This window comes from Dipodomys merriami, unplaced genomic scaffold (genome assembly GCF_024711535.1).
Source record: "Dipodomys merriami isolate MVZ:Mamm:240054 unplaced genomic scaffold, mDipMer1.0.p SCAF_428, whole genome shotgun sequence".
NCBI lineage: Eukaryota > Metazoa > Chordata > Mammalia > Rodentia > Heteromyidae > Dipodomys > Dipodomys merriami.
Window position 1 is genome coordinate 551523 of NW_027205915.1, and position 19796 is coordinate 571318.

Here is a 19796-nt window from a genome sequence, read left to right on the forward strand (position 1 = left end):
TGAACAACACACTGTTGAACAACCAGTGGGTCATGGAAGGGATTAGAAAGGAAATTCAAATGTTCATGATATTGAACAAAACTGAACACACAAATTGCCAGTTCCTCTCTGATTTCCTACATCAACAAATTGGAGCGATCTGAAACCAACAATTAAATGAGACATCTGAGCCTCATTGAAAAAGAGCGGAAAGATAAACCCCAATCCAGTAGATGGAAAAAAGTAATTAAAATTAAATCAGAAGTAAACAAATTAGAATCCCCAAAAAACAGAGAATGAATCAACAAAATAAAGAGTTGGTTCTTCGAAAAAAAATTAACAAATTGACAGACTGTTAGGAAACCTTATCACAAAAAGAAGAGAACAAACCCAAATAAACAAACTCAGTGATGAGAATGGAAACATTACTACAGAAACAACCAAGATTCAGAACATTATAAGGGAATACTTATTAAACCCTTATGCTAATAAATTTGAGAACCTGGCAGAAATAGACCTTTTTCCTAGCAAATATTGACATGCTGAAACTAAACCAAGATGAGTTAAACCATATTCACAGGCACATATCAAGGACTGAAATAGAAGCGGCAATAAGAGACCTCCTATCTAAGAAAAGCCCAGAACAGGTGGATTTACAGCAGAATTCTGATAGGTCTTCAAAGCAGAGCTCACACTAATACTCCTACAAATCTTCAATGAAATTGAAAGAGGAAGTTCACTACCGAACTCATTCTATGAAGCCATCATGATCCTCATCCAAAAACCAGGTAGGAACTCATCAAAGAAACAGAACTACATACCCATTTCTTTGGTGAACATTGATGCAAAATTTCTCAAGAAAATTTTGGCCAAACTACTTCACAAATTCATCCAAAATAAATCATACACCATGATCAAACAGGATTCATTTCAGGAATGTAAAGCTGGTTCAATGTATGCAAATCAACTGATATAATTCATCTCATCAACAAGAGCAAGGATAAGAACCACATGGTTATCTCAATAGATGCAGAAAAAGCATTTGACAAGATCCAACACCCCTTTATGATGAAGGTTCTGGAAAAATTAGGAATCCAGGGAACATTCCTCAAAAAAGGCTTTATATGACAAACCTACAGCCAGCATTATACTTAATGGTGAAAAATTAAGCCATTTCCTCTTAACTCAGGAATGAGACAAGGATGTCCACTCTGTCCACTTCTCTTCAATTTAGTATTAGAATGCCTAGGTACAGCAATAAGAAAAAATGCAAACATAATGGGAATCGAAATAGGGAAAGATGAATAAAACTCTCCTCTTTGCAGATGACATGATCTGTTTTTAAAGAATCGCACAGACTCCACTCCCAAATTACTCCAGCTGATTCAAAACTTTGAAAAAGTGGCATGGTGTAAAATTAACCCTCAAAAACCCATGGCTGGATCCTTTTCCGGTTCATAAGTGTGATGATTGGATTCTCATGTGCTTGGGTGAAATGTGCCTCCCTCTAAACCTTGTTACAACGACGGCACATTACCCATCTGATGTAAAAAAAAAAATCCATGGTTTTTCTGTATGCCAACCATGAGAATAGCGTGGCTGAAATCAGGAAGCAATTCCATTCTTAATAGCCCCACAGAAAATAAAATACCTAGGAATAAACTTAACCAAAACATTAAAAACCTGATAAAGGAAATCAAAATAGAACTTAGAAAGTGCAAAAAACTCCCATGCCCCTGGATTGAAAGGATAAATATGGTGAAAATGGCAATACTTCCCAAGGCTACACAAAATTTCAATGTGATACCTATCAATATTCCAACCTCATTCTTCAAGGAAATAGGAGAGGCCATCCAAAAATTCATATGGAACAATTAAAGACCCCGAAGAGCAAAATCGATCCTTAATAGGAAGAACAGTGATGACATTTTCTGCTTGTCTCACAAATATACTAGTTATTGCAAATAAGGAAAACCATGTAGCCTATGTTCTTTGGGGGCCTGGCATACTTCACTTAATATAATGTTTTCCAAGTATTTTCATTTCCTATCAAATGGGGCAATGCCATTCTTTCTGTTAGAGACATAGAAAAAGTTGGTATTAGGTGAAATGAACCCCAAGATAAGTTTCCAAATATTCTTTCTTTAAGGTGATTGTTTCTAACATATTTGTAAGATTATTTCTTTGTTGCTTTGTATGTCCCTCCCCCACAGTATAAGCCCTGCTTTCACTTTATATCATGTTGGTATAATTTGTGGAGGGGAAAGGAATAAACAAATCGTTTAAATAGGGATAAATGTGGACGCATTGCAACAATGAGTTGTACAAGTTGTTATGACGAAAAATGAACATTTCAACATTGGCTACGGGGGAGGGGGGAATTATGGGGGTGTTAAGGGGGGAGATAGGAAGGTATAAGAAGGGGCAACAAAGGAGGAGGCAGCAATGCTGGATAAGAAATATACTCAATGGTTGAGAAGGTGGCTCAGTGGTAGAGCACTTGCATTGCATGCATGAGGCCCTGGGTTCGATTCCTCAGCATCACATAAGTTAAAATAAATAAGACAGAAATGGTGCTGTGACACACGTGGTAGAACACTAGCCTTGAGCTGAAGAGCTGAGGAACAGCACCCAGGCCCAGAGTTCAGGCCCCATGACTGGACCCCCCTTCCAAAAAAAAGAGAAATGTACTCATTATCTTGTCCATGTAATTGCAACTACTCTGTGCGGTATTTTCACAATTAAAAAAAAAAGAACAGGCTGGAGGAATATCAATACCTAATTTCAAACTCTACTACAAAGCCATAATAATCAAAATAGCTTGGTAATGGCAAAAGAACAGACCTCAAGACCAATTAATAAAATTGAAAACCCAGAAATGAACTTACAGACCTATAGCCATTTATTCTTCAATAAGGGAGCTAAAGAAATAGAATATAAGAAAGACAGTCTCTTCAGTAAATGGTGCTGGCAAAATTGGTTAATTACTTGTAGAAAATTAAAGCTACATCCTTATATATCAATCTGTACCAGAATCAACTCCAAATGGATTAAAGGCCTTTGAGTCAAAGCAGACACTCTGAAAACCTTACAGGATGAAATAGGAGAAACCCTTGGTCTCCTTGGCACAGGCCAAAATTTTCTTAATAGAGACCCAGAAACACAACAAATCAAAGAAAGATTAGACAAATAGGAGTGCATGAAATTGCAGAGCTCCTGCACGGCAAAGAACATAGCTAGCAAGATGAATATAAAGCCAATGGATTGGAAGAAGATCTTCACTAGCCATACAATGGACAAGCATCTCATATCCAAAATATACCTGGAACTCAGAAAATTAAATCCTCCTACAACAAATTCACAAAGAAACAACTGTCCAATAAATAAGTAGGCTAAAGACTTAAAGAGAAACTTCTTTGAAGAGGAAGAAGCATTGCCAATAGACACATGAAGAAATGCTCAAACTCCCTATCCATAAAAGAAATGCAAATCAAAACGACATTGAGATACCACCTCACCCCAGTTAGAATGGCTATAATCAAGAACTCTAATCACAACAGATGCTTTAGAGGATGTGGACAGAAGGAACCCTACTGCGTTATTGGTGGGAGTGTGAACTTGTTCAACCACTTTGGAAAGTAGTATGGAGATTGCTCAATAGATTCCACGTAGAGCTCCCCTATGACCCAGCAATCTCACTTTTGGGCATTTACACAAATGATCACAAAGAAGACCATACTAAAGCTTACAGCACGACTATGTTTATTGCAGTATTATTTACCATAGCTAAGATATGGAACCAACCCAGATGCCCCTCAGTAGATGGTATATATACACAATGGAATTCTATGCCTCCATTAGAAAGAATGATATTGCCCCATTTGTTAGGAAATGGAAAGACTTGGAAAAAATTATATTGAGTGAAGTAAGCCAGGCCCAAAAAAACATGGATTCCATGGTTTCCCATATTTGTAATTGCTAGTGTATGTCTAAGACAAGCAGAAAGGGTAAGATAATTTTATGTTAGGCAAAATGAACCCCAAGATAAAGATTCAATTTTTTTTTCTTTCTTGCACTTGTCTCAAACATATTTATAAGATGATTTCTTTGATGTTTTATATGTCCCTCCTCCACGCTATTACCCGTGCTTTCACTGTATTTGATATTGATATAATTTGTGGAGGGGAAGGTAAAAACCAAATCGTTTAAATAGTGATACAGGTGGACCCATTGCAACAATGAGATGTACAAGACATTATATCGAAAACAAACTTTACAACTTTGGCGGGTGCGGGGGAGGGGTAGGGGATTCAGTGGAGGGGGAGGAGATGGGAAGTGATGGGAATGAGAAACAAAGTAGGAGGTAACAAGGCTTGATAAGAAATGTACTCATTACCTTCCCATGCAATTGTAACCCCTCTGTATGGTTTTTAACAATAACAAAAAAAATACTTGGGTGAACTTGTGTCATCAAACATGCAAATTCACAGATGTGTTATTAAAACATACATATTTTCCTTGAGGGGAATCTTGGGTAAGTTATTCATAATCTTCTAGTTTGTTCCTCAGGGAGAAAAACAGAATGAGGATACTGTGATTTCAGTTGCTTCTGATAAGTGTAAGTGGGGAAATAATGGAGGACAATGACTAGACGTGTAATCCTAGTGACTCAGCAGGATGAGATCAAAGGACCTTTGTTCAAAGCCAAACCCAGGAAGGAAGAATGTATATGACACTCCAATCTCTAATAAACTATTAAAATATCCAGAAATGGGGGTATAGCTCAAGTAGTCGAGTGTTAGCCTCGAGCAAAAAAACTCAGGGACAGGACTCAGACCCTGAATTCAGGCCCCAGGTTGCACACAAAATAATCTGGAAATAGATTTGTGACTTGAATAGTATAGCAGTTTTTTATAGAGAAAATGAAAAGAGGGAGCATGAAGACCTGAGCACAAAGCCCTGAGTTCAAGCCCCACTACTGATCCCCTACTCCTCCTCTCCCCAAATGTTTTGATTTCTAGTTTGTAAGCAAGATGAAGTAGGTGCATTTCTTCTTGTCTCCCCACCAAGCACAACCAATAAGCATGGATGTCACATATCAAATGAACATGAGGCATGTAGAAGGAAGATCAAAGACCTTCGGGCCTGAATGAAATGCATGGTGGTGTTTCCTTGTTTTCCCTCATATTCCAAACGGAAGCTGACACATGAGAAACAGTGGGATACAGAAGAACAACGTAGGTAGATGATACTCTTTTAGATAATAACTGCTCATCTCCAGTCAAATACTTCAGGAAGCTTGCATTCTACCTCTTGGCAAAGGATACCTCCCAAGGCAGTGCTCAGTTTCTTACTGTGACATCAATGGAGAATCACAGGGAGTCTGGACTTCACTCATATATGCAGAGAAGGAGCCTGTGGTGTAATTCACACAGTCTTAGAGGAGACTTGGAGGGAACCAGAATTTCACACCTTTCTAGCTGGAATAAAGTCCTAGCCCTAATACCCTTTACCTATTGATGGCAGCATAAGACTCCTGGGGCCAGTTCACAAGGCACTCCACAGTGAAAGGTTTCTCTCCATTGGCAGGAAACCAACCACTTCCAACCTCATCTGGCAGCTATGGGCAAAAGTCTCTGCAATGAGTACATGATCTGAAAATCCTATTCTAAAGAAGACCAGTAAAACCCTGAGACAGACATCAGGAATGCATGTTCATAAGACAATTTTTCACCTTGACAAACAAAAGACAACATTGCCACCAGCTACTTGATACTGATGTTGACATTATTTGACAAAGATTTCAAAGTAGCCATCCTAAAATAAACATTCAAGTCGCAATTATAAACACATTTGATAAATGGAAAAAAAGTAGATAATGGAATTTTTCGAACTTAAATGAAACATCTAACATAAAATTCTGTGTACAATCACATGGAAGACAGAAGAAAGCCTCAGTGAACTGGAAGATTACAGTAGAAATTATGTATGTGGAAGTCAGAGAAAAAGACTGAAAGGGAAATGGAGACAAAAGAAAATAAACAGAAGATCTAATATTTTTGTCATTGGAAGGAAGCTGGGTGGAAATATGACAATAATGGAATGGAACCCACTGAAAACTGTAAAAATGGAGGAAATGAATCTGACCTGACTGCAATATATGCATACACGGAAATACCACAAAGAAACATCAACCTAACAAAATGTAAGCTAACTATGCAAAAACAAAAACAAAAACAAAAACCCTGAAGAAATCATTTTTGTAATCAATGCAAGAAAAATGGCCCCTTAACTATAATAAAAAATATTTGCCAGGTACCAGTGGCTCATGCCTGTAATCCTAGCTACTCAGGAGCCTGAGCTCTGAGCTCGGGCAGTAAATTCCATGAGACATTCTCCAATTAACCACCAGTAAACCAAAAGTGGTGTTATGGCTCAAGTGGTAGAGCACTTGTCTTGACCTGAAGAGTTCAGGGACAGTGCCCAGGCCCAGAGTTCAAGCCCCATGACTGCCCCCCCCCCAATTTTTTTTTGTCAGAAGACACAGGGGTCAAAACAAATATCTTCTAGAAATCAAGGCAAATTCAAAGCATTTCCAGACAAAGAAGTAAAACAATCATTACTATAGGAGTTCCTAAAAGAAGATTTTAAAAAGAAAATAACAGAGAATAAATCTCAGAGCTCATGAAGAGAAAATAGGAGCAAAGGCAGGGTAAAATGCATTAAACTTTGTTTCTTCTCTTGAGTTGTAAAGGTATGTTTGACCAGCTCCTGTACCAGGATACCCAGCAGGGGTAAAGAGATAAATGAAGAGGAAAAATAAGGATGTATATTGCCAAAAAACTTTATGATACTATATAAAATAGAACAAAAAGAACTTGTTGAAAAGGATTTAAGAAAGGGGAAAAAAGATAAAATGATAAAAGGAATGATTTAGATTGGGGTACATTGTACACATGTATGGAAATATCTCATCTTGTATAAATAATGTATGCTGAAACAAATAATGAAATTTCTTTACAAACTGAATAAAAAGTGCTAAGAGAGCATTGTGAATATCTCATAACTAAATGATAGCTGAGTACTTATGACTCATACCTATAATCCTAGCTACTCAGAATGCTGGGATCTGAGGATCATGGCTTGAAAGCCAGCCTGGGCAGGAAAGTCCGTGAGACTCTTATCCCCAATTTAAATGCCAAAGTGCTGTAAATGTAGAGCTGTGGCTCAAATGTTACAGCCTTGCTTGGAACAAGTTAAAGAAATTTAAGCGCCAGCATTGGCACAGATGCACACAGAAGCATTCACATACATACATACACTGGGTCCTATATTCTATTCCCCAGGATGATAAAAAAGATAAAAATATTAAATTAGAAAGACAAAAATGAGTAATTTACATTGTTTTTTTAAAAAAAACCTACCATAGCCTGGTGACTGTGGCTCATTTATTTAACTCTAGCTACTCAGGAGGATGAGATCTAAGGATCGTGGTTCATAGCCAGCCCAGGCAGGAAAAGTGATGTGACTCTTATCATCAATAAACAGTCAGGAACCTGGAAGTGGCACTGTAGCTAAAGTTGTAGACTGCTAACCTTGAGCTGTATACTAGAGGGACAGAGACCAGGCCCAGAATTCAAGCTCCAGGACAGAGAAAAACAAACATAAAAACAAAAACCAATAAAAAACTGCCATAGCTGCATTGTGACTTATGTGGTAGAATGTTTTTTTTTTTTCCCATAAACGAGGTATGGGTTCAATCCCCAGTGTTTTTTACACCAAAATAGCCCAATAAATTCACACTAACAAAAAATACATCATACTTTAAAAAGAAAATTAAAATTTACAAAAAATTTGAAATACAGCTAAAAGGAGAACCATGCCTCAATCATGAACAACAGTACACACCATCAAGAACGTATTAATTTCCATCAAAACAATCGATACATTGAATGCAATACTATAAAAAGCCTTCACAGGAATTTGTATAGTTCAGAGGCCCCATCAATTAGGAAAAATAAGACGAGGAATAGCAGGCAGATACAATGGACAAAGGTCTCACATCTAAAATATACTTGGAACTCAAAACATTAAATCCCTCAAAAACAAATCCTCAAAGAAACAACTGCCCAATAAATAAGAGGGCTAAAGACTTAAAGAGAAAATTCTCTGAAGAAGAAAGAAGGATGGCCAATAGACACATGAAGAAATGCTCAACTTCCCTAGCCATAAAAGAAATGCAAATCAAAACAACATTAAGATACCACCTCACCCCAGTTAGAATGGCAAAAATTAAGAACTCTAATAACAACTGACGTTGGAGGGGATGTGGACAGTAGGGAACCTTACTTCATTGTTGGTGGGAGTGTAAACTCGTTCAACCATTTTGGAAAGTAGTATGGAGGTTCCTCAAAAGATTCCGCATAGAGCTCCCGTATGACCCAGCAATCCCACTATTGGGCATTTACCCAAATGTTTACAAAGAAGACAACACTAAATCTACCAGCACAACTATGTTTATTGCAGCATTATTTACTATAGCTATGATATGGAACCAACCCAGATGCACCTCAGTAGATGAATGGATCAAGAAAATGTGGTATATATACACAATGGAATTCTATGTTTCCATCAGAAAGAATGACATTGCCCAATTTGTTAGGAAATGGAAAGACTTGGAAAAAATTATACTAAGTGAAGTAAGCCAAGCCCAAAGAATCATTGGTCCCATGGTTTCCCTTATTTGCAATATCTAGTATATGTATGAGTCAAGCAGAAATGGTCAGATAAAGTGATGTTAGGAAAATGAACCCTAAGATATGTATTCAAATGTTTTTTCTTTCATGCATTTGTTTCTAACGCATTTATAAGATTATTTCTTTGTTGCTTTGCATGTCCCTCCCCCACAGTATAACCCCTGCTTTCACTGTATTTGATGTTGCTATAATTTGTGGAGGTAAGGGGAAAAACAAGTCGTTTAAATAAGGATACAGCTGGACCTGTTGCAACAATGAGAAGAATAAGTTGTCATGTCAAAATCGAAATTTACAACTTGGGCGGGGGGAGGATTGGGTAGCGTGGGATACAGGATGGGAAGGGATGGGAAGGGTAAACAAAGGAGGAGGCTACAATGCTTGATGAGAAATGTAATCACTATCTTGCCCATGTAATTGTAATCCCTCTGTACAGTATTTTCACAATGAAAAAAAAAGAATTCTACCACTGTCAACATTCAGTACAAAGATTCCAATTCCAAAATGCCATTTGGCTAGTTGGTGTTTATCCAAATTTACTTAGTCTTTCCTCTACTTTACTCTCATCCTCCCGTACCATTGCACATCCACACACTCCCCAGATTTTAGCTTACAGTGATCATAACATGTTCCTGAAATAAGGATTCTTTAGTGAAAGAATTAGCATTTAATTGTTAGCAAGTCAACTTCTTCAGTAATAACTCACAATGAGCTTACAGATCCACCCTTAATTTGGTCAGACCAGGTGCACACAACATAGTAAAATGGAAAAAAAAACAGCATTTTAATGTCAGGTGGAGCACTATAGTACCTACCCCCATACCAACATGTGCTTAAAATGGTCCTCACATGTGAGGGCAGAATACCTTCTTGTCTTTGTGAGACTCTTGATTTTCAGGGAAGCACGAGGCTGAGACTGAGCCCAACCCATACACTTCTCAGTTTGCTTGCCCAGTATCAGAAAACCTTAATAATCTGCCCAAGGAAGGTATGCCAGGGTACAGGTGAAGAAAAGACAGGCGCCTAAAACTTGGCATGGGATTTCTGAGAAGACACCTTTATACTAAGAATTATGGCTTTTAGAAGTGGCTCAGTATTGGTTGTGGTCAGACAGTGTGGGCATGCAGGAAAATGAGGGGACTGGCAACTTTTATACGCTATCATCCTATAATGAAAAAAAGAGGAAAAAACCCCAAATGGGGCTGCACTGGTCATTTATTTGATGTCAAATATTGGGTCTGAAGAGTACTGGTTGTGAACCTGGACTGCTAGGCATAGAGCGTAGGATGTGAATTGAGTTATAAATGGAGGGATGGGTTGATGGAAAGATTTGTCAATTGCAAAACTGTAATTCACATCTACCAGGGATTTCTCATAAAGGGACATTACACTCAACTATATGAACCCATTGACACTGGTCATTCTTGGTTGCTGGCCAATCACTTCCTGGCTTATCAGACAACACACCAAGTGGCCATGGTTTGGTGGGCACAGAGGGCTAGCATATAAAGGTCAGTGAATGCCTGGCATGTTAGCATGGAGTACCAAGTTTTAGCCACCCTGCACTGCTCATTCCCAAGGTTCTCAGCCTGTTAGCTCCTTGTGGAAAACTCACTGCTCCAACGGGAACAGGTGCTGCATTCCAGGCCTCGCTGTCTTGCCCTCCAGGTCTCAGAAGTCCCCAAAAGGCTGTTCTGAAGTTGTGGGGGCCTAATGCAGGCAAAGCTCAAGTGTTGTAAGTTCCAATTCATAGCAATGATAGGGTGCTGCAGAGCTCTGTAATGTTTTGTGCCTCCAAGGGAAGGAGGCCCTGTTGGTACATGGTGCAACAGGGCTTCCTGATCCTCCCTGCCCAACAGTAGCTCTTCTGGCTTGAGCAGTACAAAGGGATGGGGCATGAGGCACCCTGGGGACAAGCACCCACCAGGAGAAGGGTGGCTAGGGCAGGTACATCTACAGAGAACAATGCCAGTGCTGGGGGGCTGTGTGCTTTTATCAACGTTTCCACATTTCAATTTTCAAAAACAACTTAGACTTTAGAGTAAGTTTCAACCTATGGAAAATTTACACGAGTCTTTCCCTGGACTACCCCAGCTCTCCCTCGATGCACATGTCATAATCAAAGCCAGAACATTTCCAATGAAGTCATATTAGTCACTAAACACAAACCCCATGCTAACCTCACCATTGCCTCCCTCTGTCCTTCTCTCACTCAGGAGTCTGTTTGGTCCTGCATATCCCTCCTCTCTTTCCCTTTAAGGAACAAAAGTGTCCACCAAACTTCCATGCTTAGACATTGTGAGGTGTTCCACTCAGCATTTGCTGTCTTGGTAGGCATGGATTGAGGGATGTGGAAGGACTCTTCCTTCCTGGCCAGGAGTCCACAGAGCAACAGATGCTACAGCCATCTCTGTGAATCACAGTGGGACACCGAGGTCCCCAAGCTTACACTTGTTCATGGTACTCCTGTTAGAAGCCACAGTCTTGGATTTGGTCGGTAGGTGAGTTATACTACTATTTTGTGCTGGTCATTTTTCATTTGTGGTCTTGTTTCCTATCCAGGTACATTATAGGGCCTGGACTCACCTATTTTAGGCTTCCTATTGTAGTGAAGTTGATATGCATCCCTAGCTTAAGAGGAGATGTCACCCACCTTTTGGCCTGGTCTGGTCCTGAATAATAATAGTCCATATCTCAGCATCCTAAATAGTTAGGATTGCACAGGCTCCTCCCAGCTCCAATGTTCCTTCCTTCTCAACCCTACCCACTCAGCAGTGACTGACAGCTCTCTCTCCTCAGTTATTCTTACCTTCTGAAATTTCAGAGAGGAGACACACATTTTCTTCTTCATTGTACTCTCATTGCTCCCAAGAGTGCTTGAAATTTTACTGTCTATCTCTTCTCATTTTAGGCTCCCTAAGGAAGTGATACCCCCGGATCCTGGATGTTTCTCCATAAGGAGGCAGGTACCAGTGACACAGAGGTAAACGTAGTCATGAACCCCAAAGGGAGGTCCTACTACTCCAGCTGCGGGCTGTCAGTTCCTTCTGAAACTCCCTCAGCTACAGTCATTCTCCATGATATAGTAGTCTTCCTGCACTCCCCATATTGATGGGTATGAAGACAGCATCATGATAATTGGCCAGGTCAAACTATGGGCACTCAGTGATGGAGCTAAAGGAGTTTCACTTGTTCCCCTATACAATCTGATATCCAGTCCCTCCCTTCAACAGAGTTCAATCTCTGCGGATGCCCTTCTCTACCAATTCTCTCAGTCTCTCTCTAGAACTAAGGAACAGGTGTATGTAATTGAGAAAATGCAAATACAATCTCTCATCATGATTGGGCTAATTTCCATAGGGAAAAAATGAACTACAAATTTATACTGAAACTGTCTCCCCACTTCTTTTATTTATGAAAGTTTGATCCCCAATTGCTTTTGTGTGTTTGTTGGTGGAGGTGTATAGGTACAGTTGTAGGGGTGAAGTGAATAGTAGGACTTGAACTCAGGTGCTTTGGCTCTTAACCTGGATATTTTTGTTCAAGGCTGGCACTCTTACCATTCCAGTCACTATTCCACTTGTGGCTTTTTCCAGTCTAACGGAAATAAGAATCTCTTGGGTTTCTCTGCCTACACTGGCTTGAAACTGCATTTCTGGTATCAGCCTCCCAAAAGGCTAGAATTACAGGTGTGTGTGAGCAACTTTTGCATGGCCTCCCACTGCCACTTTAAAAGGGCAGCTTTTATCTTGTGAAGTAAAAGAACAATTCTTGATTGAAAACTGGGTATCAGTGTGATTTATGCAGATCTGGAGGCTCCTCATGGGAGGAATGGCCTTCTCTTGGGAAGGATCACCGCACTACATGAACCAAGTAGATTGAGGAAATGTTCCCAGAGAACACACCGGATACTCTGAGTAGAACAACACCCAAACCACAGGTCCTTAAAACATTGCCTAAAATATATTTTTTTTTAACGAAAGCACTCACAGACACGTCTCCCATATTCTTGGGAAAAATAACAGTAGAGCAGCCATCTGGATCCTGTCTGAAGGGGGTATAGGGTGTTTGGAACCAAGCCTTTTCATTAGCCCAAATCACATCACAAAGAGGCAATATGGATGCTCCTACTCAATGACTGGGCCCTTTACTGCTACACTATTAGGCTTCTTAAACTGAATGAAAGTATTCACCAAGTTTCTAAAGTTAAAAAAATAAATGGGGAAGAAGTAAAAATATTGCATGTGTGAGCAGATAACAAGAATCTATTCTAGATTGCAAGTTGCCAAACAGAAAATGTGCAAATCATAAAAACTAAGATTTGTTAAAAAAAAAAAAAGCCTCCTCCCAGAAAATGTAATCTGTCGATCTACCTGCTGCAGGTTGTAAAGGCTTACGTACAGCCTGGATATCACTCAGGGGTGGCTGCTGCCACCGATTGTAGGTGACATAGCCAGAACTGCTTTGGTATTTACAGTGGCTCTAGGACACTCTGATCATTATATATAGCATTTCCAACTTTCTCTCTTTGAAGACCCAACGATCATAATGACTTTAGCGAGTTCTTGTGTCCAAGAAAGGGAAAATTCAGAGTGAACTTGGCACCAAGATTGTCTTGTTCTGACTGAAGGATTATTGACTAAGGGATAAAACCTGCCCCTGCTAGGAGATTTTACACATTGAATTTGGAAACAACAGGTATTTTCTAAGGTCTTATAAACTGGACTAAATTAACTTAGGGATATGGAACTAGACTAATTTAAGACATGAGGTTGGAAAGAAAGATCAACAAGCATCCCAATACCGGTATCCCATTATGTGTTGGTGGATGCTACTGCCACAGGAGATTGGAAAGCAAAGCAGCCATGGGGGAAGGTGGCCTTAGCAGGGGACAAGAACTTGCCATAAGGCGCAGCCAATGCTTTGCTGGAGTTTGTTTTTACTGGCTTTGTAATTCCAGGGATGTTGATGCTATACTATATAGGGAATAAGCTTCTTCCTCAGCCTCCTCCCATACTGTTGATTCTGTTTTCAAAGTGGTTTCTTGTTCTGATTTCACAGAGTAGAGCAAAGCAAAAATTTATACCTACCTACATACAAAGTTATTCTTTTTATGAAGTTTGAGTCTGACCATTGAAGAACAACTACAACTTTTCATACACAGAGTTCTAAGCCAGGGCTTTACTGAAAACAGTCATTGAGACACTTCCTACTAGTTCCCCATCCTCTGAACACTATCAAGATGGAATATAGTGCTGCCTCTCCCCTTACCCCCCCCCCCCAAGTCCTGAGGGTTGAACTCAGGATCTTCTGTTTAGTTGACTGGCACTTGACTATTTGAATCACACTTTCAGTCTTGTTTGTACTAATCACTTGGAGGCTCAATTTTAACAGACTTTTCTAATTGAGCTAGTCAAGATCATGTGGATGGATTTCCAACTTTTGAGTAGCTAGGATTACAGATGTAAGCCATCTGCCTCCTGTTAGATTATATTGTAATGAGGGAGGTTGGGAGGTTTGTAAAGAACACAGGAGAACAGGGCTTGCAGATGCAGATTCCAGCAACTGGTGTGAGGTGTAGTCCATTAGGTGAGGCTGACCTCATCACAGCCTTGCCATTTGCCCCCAAGTTAGTAATGTTTTTGCACTATGCGAGAATTGATTCCTTTAAATGAGCAAGCTACACTAATTTATCATGATTCTAAATGAGATGTACCAAGGCCTTGTTAGAAAGCTCATACTGGGGTTTAATGATAAAGCTGTTGTACATAAACCCATAAGAATCAAAAGCTGTCCACTATTCCACGCTTATCCAATGATATATTTGTACCTATATAAAAAATTCTGGTCTCAAAATCTATGAAGAAAATCAATACCAGGGTTTCAATGGGATTGATATATTGTTTTACATCTACAATTTCTATTTTGCCTGGAATAATAATAATGCCATATGAAATTATGTCTGTGTCTCAGAGATCCATGCTAAATTCACCAGCAGCCCTGCTCAGAGGAAGGGTGCCATGATGGTGTGTGAATTCATTTGTAAACATGAGTTGAACAGAAACTCATTTTGTTAAAACACAGCCATCCATCAAAGCTTTGTAGAAATGACCTGTCAGGAGAGACCTCCCCAGGCCACAAAGCTGTAGAATCATGAACTACAAAATTCCAGCTGCAGTGTGTCTTGTGGTAGGAGATCATGATGGACCTAAAGAGGAAAATGTGTACAACTTTGTTAAGTATATATAGGGTTTTGTTTGCTATCCATGTCTCTGAGCCTCTTTGTGCTCAAGGCTAGTGTTCTACCAACTGAGTTCCAACAATACTTCCAGCTTTTTCTGAGTAGTTTATTGGAGATAAGAGTCTCATGAACTTTTTTATCTGGGCTGGCGTCAAACTGCAGTCCTCAGATTTCAGACCCCTTAATAGCTAGGATTACAGGCATGAACTAGCTGGCTCCTGGTTTTTATATATAACTTTTAAAACGTACAATTAAAGTCCATAAACATTAAAAGATGTATAATGCAGCATACTCAATTAGTATTTGTTCCCACTGGATCATCTGTGAACTGAGTTAAAGATTTGCCACAGTTAGTTTTTGAAGACAGAATTCATTCTGAGAAGACATTTGAGAAGGTCAGATATAAAGTCAGACCATCATAGAAGGGAGTAGGAATTGTCTAGGAAATCCAGGCAACAAGATCTGAATTAGGAAGTAGTGTGCTGCCTTCCTCAGCACACTCAGCTTTATTATCTGAAAAAGGAAGGATTGAGTGGGAAGAGGTCACGTTCCTGGGGCAGTTTATGGGTTTGTTTTGCTCTCTCTCCAAATTCTCTAATATAGGAGTGCTGAGTAATAGCCTCTTCCTTTGAAAACTTCCCACATTATCTCACTCTATCAGGAGTGGATACCTCACTTCTGTGCAGAGGAGCTTGCTTTTGGGTCCTTCAGACACATGCAGACACCAAAAGCACAATGCTATAAATGGAACCCAAGCTACTCAGTTTTATCAATGATGTAAGAGCTGTTTCATGACAATGAATCTGCAAACTGGCCATCATCAATTCCAATAGTGGAAATAGCAGCCCCAGACAGTGGATAATGTAAGATATTAGTTGATCTCCATTCTCACTTCCCTTCCCTTCCATTCTGGATATTTGCCACAATGAGGATCTTAGCGTCAAAAATTTAAGGAATTTGAGACATGACACCACAGAAATAAGCAAATATATATACATAGAAAGATTGTTTTGTGTAATGTCCCTCTTAGGCATATAAAGTTAATTTAAATAAACTGAGTAAGAAAGAAAAAGGTTTTAAACCTTTAAAAAAAAGCAGTGAAACTGCTTTAAATAATTTTTTTCTGACTCTCCAATATTCCATTAAGAAAAATTCTCATGACAAAAATAGATACACTCAAAGCAGCAGCAATGCGGGTTTTGCAGAAGCACAATATTTCTGTTTCCTATAATATCAGCTGAGCTTTCTGTGGGATCCAGGAAAAGAACATGGCAGTGGGAGGCTAGTAGAAGAAGTAGGAGTGCGGATCTGATGAAAACATGCATCTAAAATCACCTAAAAGTGCAAGAGATAAGGTTTCTGCTTAAATGTGTGTATCTATCTTTTCTCTTTTTCTAATCCCAGTACTACAAAGCCTCAGCCTCTGTCAAGGTCAGAGACTGGACAGTGGAGGAGGGAACAGGCTGGAGAATAGCATGATTGGTGAGAGAAGCTCCAAGATGCACAGGAGAGAACACAGGTGGTCTCACAGAAAATGTACAAAGTCACCAGAGAAGACAATGGTGTGTGCGTTTGTGTTTGTGTGTGTGTGCCCACGCGTGCATGTGTATGTAAAAAGTGAGGATTAAAATCATGCAACATATTCTGAATTATGGTTCAACAATCAGCAGTGTCCACACATTGACATGAGGTTCTGATAGTCTAGAGCAGAATTATGTCCACTGATTAAGGCTTATAATTTCAAGTCCAGTAAGAAGGCACTGCCTTCTAGTACTATACCACAAAACTCCAATTAGAGAACCCAGAATGATAATGGGATTACAACATTTTAAAACAAATGTATGTTATTCTGTGGAATAACAGAGCTGAGGAAGACTGAGGTCCAAGGCTAGTCTAGGCAAAGTGTTAGCAAGAAGACCTTATCTCAACAAATACTTCTGGCTAGGTCGTTCATGCCTGCAATCCCAGCTCTGAGGGAGGTGTATGTGAGGGAAGAGCAATGCCCAAAAATTACTTAAAATACGTAAAACAAGAAGGGGGCTGGAGGTGTGGTAGAGTGCATGCCTAGCATGTATGAGGCTTTGAGTTCAATAAAACCATAAAATACCAAAAGAAAAAAAAAACCAACAAGTGTAAGATGTGCTCATTAGCTGGATTCAGATACCTATGCAAAGAAGCCAAAAATGTATGGCTTCTTTCTTCTCTATAAGAAATATTTAGAGTGGGGCTGGGAAGGTGGCTCAGTGGTAGAGCGCTTGCCTTGCATGTATGAGGCCCTGGGTTCGATTCCTCAGCACCACATAAGCAAAAAGAAAAAAGCCAGAAGTGGCGCTGTGGCTCAAGTAGTAAAGTGTTAGCCTTGAGCAGAAGAGCTGAGGGATAGCGCCCAGGCCCAGAGTTCAGGCCCCACAACCGGACCCCGCCCCCAAAAAAGAAATATTTAGAATTCAGTGAAGATATGAGAAGTGTACAACACATGTACCATGCAGCTGTACATTATCTATATAGCACTCTTAGTCAACATACCTGAGCACTTGCTGTGTTTCACTTAGCCTTAAAATCAGTTATTGGCCTCTGATAAGCAGTCATTTAAGTCAGACTCATTGAAAGAGCAGATGAGTTAATTGAGTAACTGAGTTAAATGACAGGCATCTGGAAACAATCTGCTCAAGCTGTGTACAAAGGAGAAGAACCAACACTAGAACTTAAAATTTGGTTATGCCCAGTGCAAGTTGAGATGTATGCAATCATGGAGCCTTCCTGGCCATTGCAAGCTGTCTTTTCATATACTAGTCAATGTGCATGCATAGAAAGCCCCCTTGCTGTGTGCTTGGCCACAACACTAAGACCATCAGTGTTGTAGGATGACAACAAAACTCCTCACAGGGCAGAACATGGCCATTGTTATCTTGCACAAATAAGAAACCTGTCAAGCTGGGCACCAATGGCCCCTGACTGTCAACCTAGCTACTCAGCAGGCAGAGATCTGAGTATGGGAGTTAAAAACCAGCCTGGACAGGAAAGCCATTGAGATATTTATCTCTAATAAACCACCAGGAAACTGGTAGTGGCACTATGGCTCAAGAGCTAGTCTTGAGCTGAAGAGCTGAGCGATAGTTCCTAGGCCTAGAGTTCAAGACCCATGGCTGGAAAAAGAACAAAAAAAAAGAAAGACAGAAAGAAAGAAAGGAACAAAGAGATAAAGAAAGAAAAAAGAAACAAAGAAACAAAGAGATAAAGAAAGAGAAAGAGACAGAGAGGGAGAGAAAGAAACAAAGAAAGAAAGAAAAGAAATAAAGAAACAAAAAAAGAATGAGAAAATTGATAAACAGAAAGAAATCTGTCAAGATGAGAGCTATGGCAAAGTTCCAGCCTCTGCAGATGAAGACATCCGGACCTGGGAGTTGGCCCAAAGACAGAGGAACTGTTAACTTCTCATAGTAAGAGCCAAATCTCCCACTGGGCACATACCACTAGCATGGAGCAGATGCCCATCACATACGTACTGCCCCATGTCAGTGTGGCCAGAGTGATTAGCAGCCAAGCTGCCAAGTACCCTCCGCTTCCCACCTCCTGGTCACATTGTGGGCCAGCTCAGAGTTATTCTCAGATGATTTTGTTGATAACAAGATGTAGGTGAAGCTGTCTTGCTTCCTGAAAATATCTCTGTATCTGGAGGCACTCTTTGTCTGCCTCACACTTAAAGGCAACCACTTATCCAAAGGCTGGTCTCCTCTGTCACCAATAAATTTCCTTTTCCCAGCCATCACTCATTAACAGACATCTGTATGTTGGCTGATAGCACATCCATGAATGGAGATGTACCTGTCAAGGGTTTGAAATCACATTGGTCGGTGATTTCCTATCACCAGTTCGCTTCCACTGTCACCTCAGAATTAGACCAGAAGCTGGTCTAAGTTCCAGGACTTATCAACCCAACGATGTCAATATCAGAACTTTGTCAAAGTCTACTTCAAAAATACCTTTCAGTTTCAATCTATGTCTGACAGAAAATCCACCCCCTACTTTTTTGGTCTAGGATATGTACAGCTATAAACTGGGAGACTTTAAGAGAATGAGATTAGAGAGAATGGGTCTACTGGATAGGATCTGCTATAGCTCTGACAAGTAGGAAGGAAAAAGAAAACAGCATAAGAAATATGATTAACAAGGCCAAAGTGGTCAAAGGACATCTCTCCAATGCAAGAAGATCCTTCTGACAAACCTGTTCTTGTTGAGCCATTGCCTGGTATGGTGGTGCCACTTTAGACTCTGGTCCCATTAGAGCAACATACATGTCAAAGCTTCTTCCTTCGATGGCCTAGGCACTCTACCAGAGGTTCATCCCCCATTCCTACCTCTGCTTTCTAAAAGGGTACACATATCAAGGGGCTCTCTTCTTTCCACCTACAAACATTCTACCAGTGTTCCCTCATGACATAACTCCTCAATGCCAAACTGGGTGTTTTGCCTTCACACCTAATATATCATCTCTAGAGCCTAACATTTGTTATCTTTCCTCCTTTTGGTACTGGGGACTGAACTGAGAGCTTTGTGCATGCCAGGCATGTACTCTACCACTGAGCTGCATCTTCAGCCAGAGCTTTGATTATACTATTCAAGGACTCAATTATTTGATACAATTACCAAGGCACATGAGAATAAGGGAGATGCTGCACTTAGCATTTGGACAAAATAATCACCCTGTCTATAGGAGTCACCTCAACATTAGCTTGTGTGGCAATTAGTGCAGAGCTCTGGCTAGGAGAAAACAAAAGCCATGTCTGAGAAATACATGATAATCTACTGGTAAAATTATCAAC

The 19796-nt window shown here is 39.9% G+C and overlaps 1 non-coding gene across 1 annotated transcript; it reads left to right on the forward strand.

Annotated features, from left to right (window-relative positions):
• The first annotated feature begins 1421 nt into the window (after window positions 1-1421).
• Window positions 1422-1526, forward strand: LOC138807706 (small nucleolar RNA U13). Its single transcript, XR_011366241.1, has one exon. It is a non-coding gene; the product is annotated as a small nucleolar RNA U13 (small nucleolar RNA).
• Window positions 1527-19796: the final 18270 nt, after the last annotated feature.